Below are 8392 nucleotides of genomic sequence, written 5' to 3'. Positions count from 1 at the left end.
GGATATAACAAGAGGGCTTTAACAATACAGTCTCATGACAGACTTAACATAGCTGGCCAGCGCATGCTAGATTAGGTTCTGCTTTCTGAGATTAATACTGATATCATGTTAATAAAGGGTAATGGGATCAAGTACATGTCTAATGGCTGTTGTAATGGAAGGGCCTGGTATCATAAGCTAATGCTCCACATGGATATTCTCACTGAGCACCTAGGGTAGCATCCCAAATGGCACCCTATTCCCCTATACAGTGCACTACTTTTGACCAGAGCCCTGGTCAAAAGTAGTGCACTGTATAGGGAATAGGGTGCCATTAGGGACTGGCACAAATATATTTCTCAGTGAGCACCTATACTGCTTAACCTCGGTGCCATAGCCCCTAGAGGAGATGGGATACGATTATGGATGTGTTAGTGGGATGCTATTTTTACACACTGGTGAAGTGGTACACTTAAACTCACTCCCCTGACTCTCCCCTCAGAGCTTCATGCAAGTGTAGAGCAGTGTGGATTCAGGTAAGGGAAGCCAGACCACGGCTTCACAGCCAAACTACGTATGTAGAAAAATGTATCAGCTATCAGACAAGTGAAAAATAGTTGTCCTTGCTTGACATGAACAGTCTGGTCAAAAGTAAAACTTATCAGAGAATAGTAACAAGCTCAGTGAGATAAAACGGAATCAGATAGCTCAGGTCGGTACAGCAGGAAGTCAAACCTCTCGATCACGATAATAAGTATCTCCACCAACCACCAAACTTTGACTCGCGACAGATTGCCAGCAGCAGCAAAAGTACACTTCGCATCTCTGACTGGCTCTGGAACAGATGGAGGGAGGGAGCTCTTAATAGTTCCCCAACTTCTTGTGTGACATTGACTGCAGTTCAGCTTCCCTCTAAAACTGGGCCAGATGGAAAGTCAGACACTCAGCTAGACACTCCTCTCACAGCCAGTTACAGCTAGACTAACCAGAGAAATCCCAGAAGAGAGAAGGGGAAGGAGGGAAAAGAAGAGAGGAAGAGAACGAGGGAAATAGGTAAGGACTGACAGAATGCTGCTGAACTCCCCTGAGGAACAACGCTGTGTGTGTGTGTGTGTGTGTGTGTATGTGTGTGTGTCACTGCTAACAGCTTGAGTTTGTACACCACATGCTGCTGTGAAGATACCCTCCTGTTCACTACTTTAATTTGTGCTGAAATTAGTGGGCAGCCCAGATTCTGCCAGATCTCGAATGATTGACTGGATCTGAAGCAGTAAAGTTAAACTAATAAGTTAAAATATTCCAAATGAAAGACGTTGTGTTGTTCTTGTTATACTTCCTTAAAAGCAGCATTCCCCAAGAGAGGATGACTTTCACTTTAGCAGTGATAAATTCATGAACTTCTTTGAGGAAAAGATTATGATTATTAGAAAGCAAATTACGGACTCCTCCTTAAATCTGCGTATTCCTTCAAAGCTCAGTTGTCCTGAGTCTGCACAACTGCACAAAACTATCGGCCTATATCGAATCTTCCATTCCTCTCAAAAATTTTAGAAAAGGCTGTTGCGCAACAACTCACTGCCTTCCTGAAGACAAACAATGTATACGAAATGCTTCAGTCTGGTTTTAGACCCCATCATAGGACTGAGACGGCACTTGTGAAGGTGGTAAATTACATTTTAATGGCATCGGACCGAGGCTCTGCATCTGTCCTCGTGCTCCTAGACCTTAGTGCTGCTTTTGATACCATCGATCACCACATTCTTTTGGAGAGATTGGAAACCCAAATTGGTCTACACGGACAAGTTCTGGCCTGGTTTAGATCTTATCTGTCGGAAAGATATCAGTTTGTCTCTGTGAATGGTTTGTCCTCTGACAAATCAACTGTAAATTTCGGTGTTCCTCAAGGTTCCGTTTTAGGACCACTATTGTTTTCACTATATATTTTACCTCTTGGGGATGTTATTCGAAACATATGTCCCACATATGCTCTCTCTAATTCTCTCTTTCTTTCTCTCTCTCGGAGGACCTGAGCCCTAGGACCATGCCCCAGGAATACATGACATGATGACTCCTTGCTATCCCCAGTCCACCTGACCGTGCTGCTGCTCCAGTTTAAACTGTTCTGCCTTATTATTATTCGACCATGCTGGTCATTTATGAACATTTGAACATCTTGGCCATGTTCTGTTATAATCTCCACCCGGCACAGCCAGAAGAGGACTGGCCATCCCACATATGCTCTCTCTAATTCTCTCTTTCTTTCTCTCTCTCGGAGGACCTGAGCCCTAGGACCATGCCCCAGGAATACCTGACATGATGACTCCTTGCTGTCCCCAGTCCACCTGACTGTGCTGCTGCTCCAGTTTAAACTGTTCTGCCTTATTATTATTGGACCATGCTGGTCATTTATGAACATTTGAACATCTTGGCCATGTTCTGTTATAATCTCCACCCGGCACAGCCAGAAGAGGACTGGCCACCCCACATAGCCTGGTTCCTCTCTAGGTTTCTTCCTAGGTTTTGGCCTTTCTAGGGAGTTTTTCCTAGCCACCGTGCTTCTACACCTGCATTGCTTGCTGTTTGGGGTTTTAGGCTGGGTTTCTGTACAGCACTTTGAGTTATCAGCTGATGTACGAAGGGCTATATAAATAAATTTGATTTGATTTTGATTTGAATATATGAATCACTATATAAAAATCATGCTTTTGGTCATGCCCTGACCATAGAGAGACCATAGAAATACTTTTTATTCTCTATTTTGGTTAGGTCAGGGTGTGACTAGGGTGGGTAATCTAGGTTGTTTTATTTCTATGTTGGCCTGGTATGGTTCCCAATCAGAAACAGCTGTTTATCGTTGTCTCTGATTGGGGATCATATTTAGGCAGCCATTTGCCCCACTGTGCTTTTGTGGGATCTTGTTTTTGTGTAGTTGCCTGTGAGCACTCCAGTACGTCACGTGTTGTTTGTTCTTTATTGCTTTTGTGCGTTTCATTGAATAAACATGTGGAACCCGTATCACACTGCGCTTTGGCCCGAGTATGCTTACGACGATCGTGACAGTACTACACATGGATTCTCATAAAACGGGATCATTTTTACTAGTTACAGTATATTAGTCCTACAAGAGTTTAGTCATATTCCGGGATTATACACCATCGTTGCGATTGGTAATCCTATGCTATTGTACGTGCATGCTTACAACCCTCTTCCGGTGTTCATACTTCCATGATTGATGTAACCTAGAGGTGGGTAAGGCTTGTTTCCCAACAATTCCACTTGAATACGCATGCAGGATGTCCTGAACAGTACAGTAGAGTATGTTTAGTAAATCATGATCTTACGTAAGAGCTGTCCGGAAACCTCTATGTAGATGAAGAGATGTCAAATCATATAGGTACAGTAGTGTACTAGTGGATTCAAAGGCTGATTCTTCACATTCAATCTATTGAATCCTATTATTTATTTTTCGAAACGAAGCACTTTACAGTGGTAAATGAAAAATATGCACCTTTGCTGGATTTTTGTTGCATGCAGATACCCCAAATGTATCTTTTCCACTCATGGAAAATCACCACAGATTTTGATTTCTTTGTGATGGAGAAACTCTTCAAATCCAGTCTTTTGATTGACACTATAGATCCACCCACTGGGGGTTGTTAATGAGAGAAGCCCTGAGGACACAGGAATCCAACAGGCATTACTCCCTCCCCTGACATGTCAGTGTCTCTCTTGTCTGTCGGGGGTGCTCTGCACTGCTTCACCCCAGTGATGGTCCACGTCACGCAGCCACAGTGTTGGAGGAGCGTGGGTCAGAGAACCCAGGGGCTCACCCTGTCTTGGGGACAAACGGGGATCCGGAGTGGGCCTAACACTAGGAGCCTCGTTATGTACGCAACATCGAAATGAATCAGGCTCTGTCCCATCCAACACCCACATACCCACCCAGCCTACATCTCGAGCCCCCTTCCCCCTGAGGCTGCAGCGTGACGTGTGGAGGTAATGAGACCATGGTGCCTCACCCTCCTCTCCTCCCTCAACTACCACCCACCACCTCCACTACGAGACACTAACAACTACTGGTGCCCCAGGCACATTCATGACACAGGCAGGGAGACAGACATGGAGAGGGAGAGAGAGACGGAGACATACAGAGAGAGAGAGATGGAGAGAGACAGAGAGCAAAACAGAGAGAGACGGAGAGAGAGAGAGAAACAGAGAGAGATACAACGAGAGAGAGAGACAATGCCATGCAGCCCACCTACAGTAACCAGCTGAAGTGGAAGTTATCCTTATGAAGTGCGTGAGTGACTCATGCACTGCCAGGGGTTTGGAGTGAGAGGACTATAAGGAAAGGAGAGAGAGAGAGATGGAGAGAGAGAGCGAGCGAGAGAGAGAGAGGAAAAGCGATAGAGGCCTTGAGGAAGCCGTGCCAAGCGGTGTGGAAGTCCCCCGGGTTGCCAACAGGCTCTGTGCAGTGAACCACGCGCTCAAAATTCACAGAGGAAACACGCATGTGCTCACTTCCTCTGGTAAAAAAATAAAAATGTTTTATCTCATAGGATGAATAGATAGTACACTACTACCCCCAACCCACACATCACACATACCCCTGGCTTAATTTTCACATATGCCTCAGCCTCCAGGCTGACAGATCCGTTTTCTAGGGTAGCTATCTGTTTTCCCATTATTGTGTCTGGGATGATGGGCTCAGAGTTTGTTCCTGTGTACAGCTAATACCCTGCGCTGTCTGCATCCCTGATGCCTCTCACTGGTAGGACCTAACACCTCCTGATTGCTAACACACCACATGATCTCCCTCCACAGCCTGGCACTATCCCTCTCCTCTGCCTCCTCCTCTCCCCTGCCCTCTCCTCTCCCCTGTGTTTTGTTAGTCGCATGTACGGGATAAGCATGGTGTACATCGTCCAACGAAATGGCCCATGGACAAAACTAGCCATTTTTAGAATGTTTTTGTTGTTGTTGTTGTAGTAGAACAGCTGAATGCAGGCCAAACAGACAAGACACGTTTATTGTTTAAAGTTGTTTTCTCAGTCGTATGGACAGGATACACATGGTATACACCGTCCACCCAAATGCTTACTTACAGGTTCCTTTTCGACAATGCAACAACGATAAGACGTAATAAAAGATAAGAAGTATATGGCTCCGTAGATTTTTTTTTTTGCATAAGTATAATGCAGGAAGGCACAATTTATAGTTTTTTATTTACATGTGTTTTGGTGAAGGGGGATGGGGGGGGGGGCAGTATACACTGGGTGTGGGTGTGTGAATGAGTGAGTGCATGTGTGCTAAGGCCTGGAGAATCAGAGCAGGTGGTCAGTCCTGTTCAAATGTTCAGCCTTTGAATTGTTAGATATTACTGCACTGTTGGCACTAGGAACACAAGCATTTCGTTACACCCGCAATAACATCTGCTAAATATGTGTATGTGACCAATAAAATTGGATTTGATTGAATTGCTTGTAGATAGAAACTGTCTCTGAGCCTGTTGGTATCAGATCTCATGCTCCGATACCGTCTGCCCGACAGTAAGGGAGAGAACCGATCGTAGCTGGGGTGTGTGAGGTCCTTGATGATGATGCAAGCCTTCCTCAGGCACCGTTTCAAGTAGATATTCTGGATGGGTGGGAGCACGGTCTCAGTGATGTACTGGGCCGTCTTCACCACCCACAGGAGGGCCTTCCAGTAGTGGACAGAGGAATTCCCGTTCCAGGCTGTGATGCAGCCAGTCATGAAGCTCTCGATGGTGCAGCGGTAGTATTTGGAGAGGGTCGCGTCATACGCCAAAATTTCTTCAGCCGTCTTAGGAAGTAGAGAAGAGAGGTGGTATTGTGGGTCCATGATAAGTTCTCAGTGATGTAGACACAGAGGAACTTAAAACCTGTGACACTGTACTGCAGTCCCGTTGATATGCTCCCTCCTCTGCTTCCTAAAGTCAACAATCAACTCCTTTGTTGTGCTAACATTGAGGGAGAGGTTGTTGTCATGACATCACAATGCCAGTTCACTTACCTCCTTCCTATAGACTGACTCGTCATTGTTGGTTATCAGGCCTACAACCATGTTGTCAGCAAACTCCTCTCCCTTGACTTCCTTCTCTCCCCCGTCTCTCCTCTCCCTTTTCACAGCATGCCTCTTCTTCCCTGCCTCCTTTCACTTGCCGCCTCCTCTCCCCTCTCCTCTCCCCATGCCTCCTCCTCTCCCCTGCCTCTGCCTTTCCCCTGCCTCCTCTCCCCTGCCCTCTCCCATGCCCTCTCCCCTGCCTCCTCCTCTCCCCTGCCCTCTCCCATACCTCCTCCTCTCCCCTGCCCTCTCCCCTGCCTCCTCCTCTCCCCTGCCCTCTCCCCTGCCTCCTCCTCTCCCCTGCCTCCTCCTCTCCCCTGCCCTCTCCCATGCCTCCTCCTCTCCCCTGCCCTCTCCCCTGCCTCCTCCTCTCCCCTGCCCTCTCCCATGCCTCCTCCTCTCCCCTGCCTCCTCCTCTCCCCTGCCCTCTCCCATGCCTCCTCCTCTCCCCTGCCCTCTCCTCTCCCCTGCCTCCTCCTCTCCTCTCCCCTGCCCTCTCCTCTCCCATGCCTCCTCCTCTCCCATGCCTCCTCCTCTCCCCTGCCCTCTCCTCTCCCCTGCCTCCTCCTCTCCTCTCCCCTGCCCTCTCCTCTCCCCTGCCTCCTCCTCTCCTCTCCCCTGCCCTCTCCCCTGCCCTCTCCTCTCCCCTGCCTCCTCCTCTCCCATGCCTCCTCCTCTCCCATGCCCTCTCCCATGCCTCCTCCTCTCCCCTGCCCTCTCCTCTTCCATGCCTCCTCCTCTCCCATGCCTCCTGCTCTCCCCTGCCCTCTCCTCTCCCCTGCCTCCTCCTCTCCTCTCCCCTGCCTCCTCCTCTCCTCTCCCCTGCCCTCTCCTCTCCCATGCCTCCTCCTCTCCCATGCCTCCTCCTCTCCCCTGCCCACTCCTCTCCCCTGCCCACTCCTCTCCCATGCCTCCTCCTCTCCCCTCTCCTCTCCCATGCCTCCTCCTCTCCCATGCCTCCTCCTCTCCCCTGCCCACTCCTCTCCCATGCCTCCTCCTCTCCCCTGCCTCCTCCTCTCCCCTGCCCTCTCCTCTCCCCTGCCTCCTCCTCTCCTCTCCCCTGCCCTCTCCTCTCCCCTGCCTCCTCCTCTCCCCTGCCTCCTCCTCTCCTCTCCCCTGCCCTCTCCCCGGCCCTCTCCTCTCCCCTGCCTCCTCCTCTCCCATGCCTCCTCCTCTCCCATGCCTCCTCCTCTCCCCTGCTTTCTCCCATGCCTCCTCCTCCCCTGCCCTCTCCTCTTCCATGCCTCCTCCTCTCCCATGCCTCCTCCTCTCCCCTGCCCACTCCTCTCCCCTGCCCACTCCTCTCCCATGCCTCCTCCTCTCCCCTCTCCTCTCCCATGCCTCCTCCTCTCCCCTGCCCTCTCCTCTCCCATGCCTCCTCCTCTCCCCCGCCCTCTCCTCTCCCCCTGCCTCCTCCTCTCCCCTGCCCTCTCCTCTGCCTCCTCCGCTCCTCTCCCCTGCCCTCTCCCCTGCCCTCTCCCCTGCCCTCTCCTCTCCCCTGCCTCCTCCTCTCCTCTCCCCTGCCCTCTCCCATGCCTCCTCCTTTCCCCTGCCCTCTCCTCTCCCATGCCTCCTCCTCTCCCATGCCTCCTGCTCTCCCCTGCCCTCTCCTCTCCCCTGCCTCCTCCTCTCCTCTCCCCTGCCCACTCCTCTCCCATGCCTCCTCCTCTCCCCTGCCTCCTCCTCTCCCCTGCCCTCTCCTCTCCCCTGCCTCCTCCTCTCCTCTCCCCTGCCCTCTCCTCTCCCCTGCCTCCTCCTCTCCCCTGCCTCCTCCTCTCCTCTCCCCTGCCCTCTCCCCGGCCCTCTCCTCTCCCCTGCCTCCTCCTCTCCCATGCCTCCTCCTCTCCCATGCCTCCTCCTCTCCCCTGCTTTCTCCCATGCCTCCTCCTCCCCTGCCCTCTCCTCTTCCATGCCTCCTCCTCTCCCATGCCTCCTCCTCTCCCCTGCCCACTCCTCTCCCCTGCCCACTCCTCTCCCATGCCTCCTCCTCTCCCCTCTCCTCTCCCATGCCTCCTCCTCTCCCCTGCCCTCTCCTCTCCCATGCCTCCTCCTCTCCCCCGCCCTCTCCTCTCCCCCTGCCTCCTCCTCTCCCCTGCCCTCTCCTCTGCCTCCTCCGCTCCTCTCCCCTGCCCTCTCCCCTGCCCTCTCCCCTGCCCTCTCCTCTCCCCTGCCTCCTCCTCTCCTCTCCCCTGCCCTCTCCCATGCCTCCTCCTTTCCCCTGCCCTCTCCTCTCCCATGCCTCCTCCTCTCCCATGCCTCCTGCTCTCCCCTGCCCTCTCCTCTCCCCTGCCTCCTCCTCTCCTCTCCCCTGCCTCCTCCTCTCCCCTGC

At 51.7% G+C, this 8392-nt stretch overlaps 1 long non-coding RNA gene across 1 annotated transcript; it reads left to right on the top strand.

Annotated features, from left to right (window-relative positions):
* The first annotated feature begins 467 nt into the window (after positions 1–467).
* Positions 468–2998, top strand: LOC149983991 (uncharacterized). The gene is made up of 2 exons (XR_016495595.1): positions 468–1032; positions 2003–2998. It is a non-coding gene; the product is annotated as an uncharacterized LOC149983991 (long non-coding RNA).
* Positions 2999–8392: the final 5394 nt, after the last annotated feature.

This window comes from Oncorhynchus mykiss, chromosome 4 (genome assembly GCF_057628025.1).
Source record: "Oncorhynchus mykiss isolate SJ-2025 chromosome 4, ASM5762802v1, whole genome shotgun sequence".
NCBI lineage: Eukaryota > Metazoa > Chordata > Actinopteri > Salmoniformes > Salmonidae > Oncorhynchus > Oncorhynchus mykiss.
Note: the sequence above shows the minus strand (reverse complement) of the source record. Positions and strands in the feature narration are given on the sequence as shown.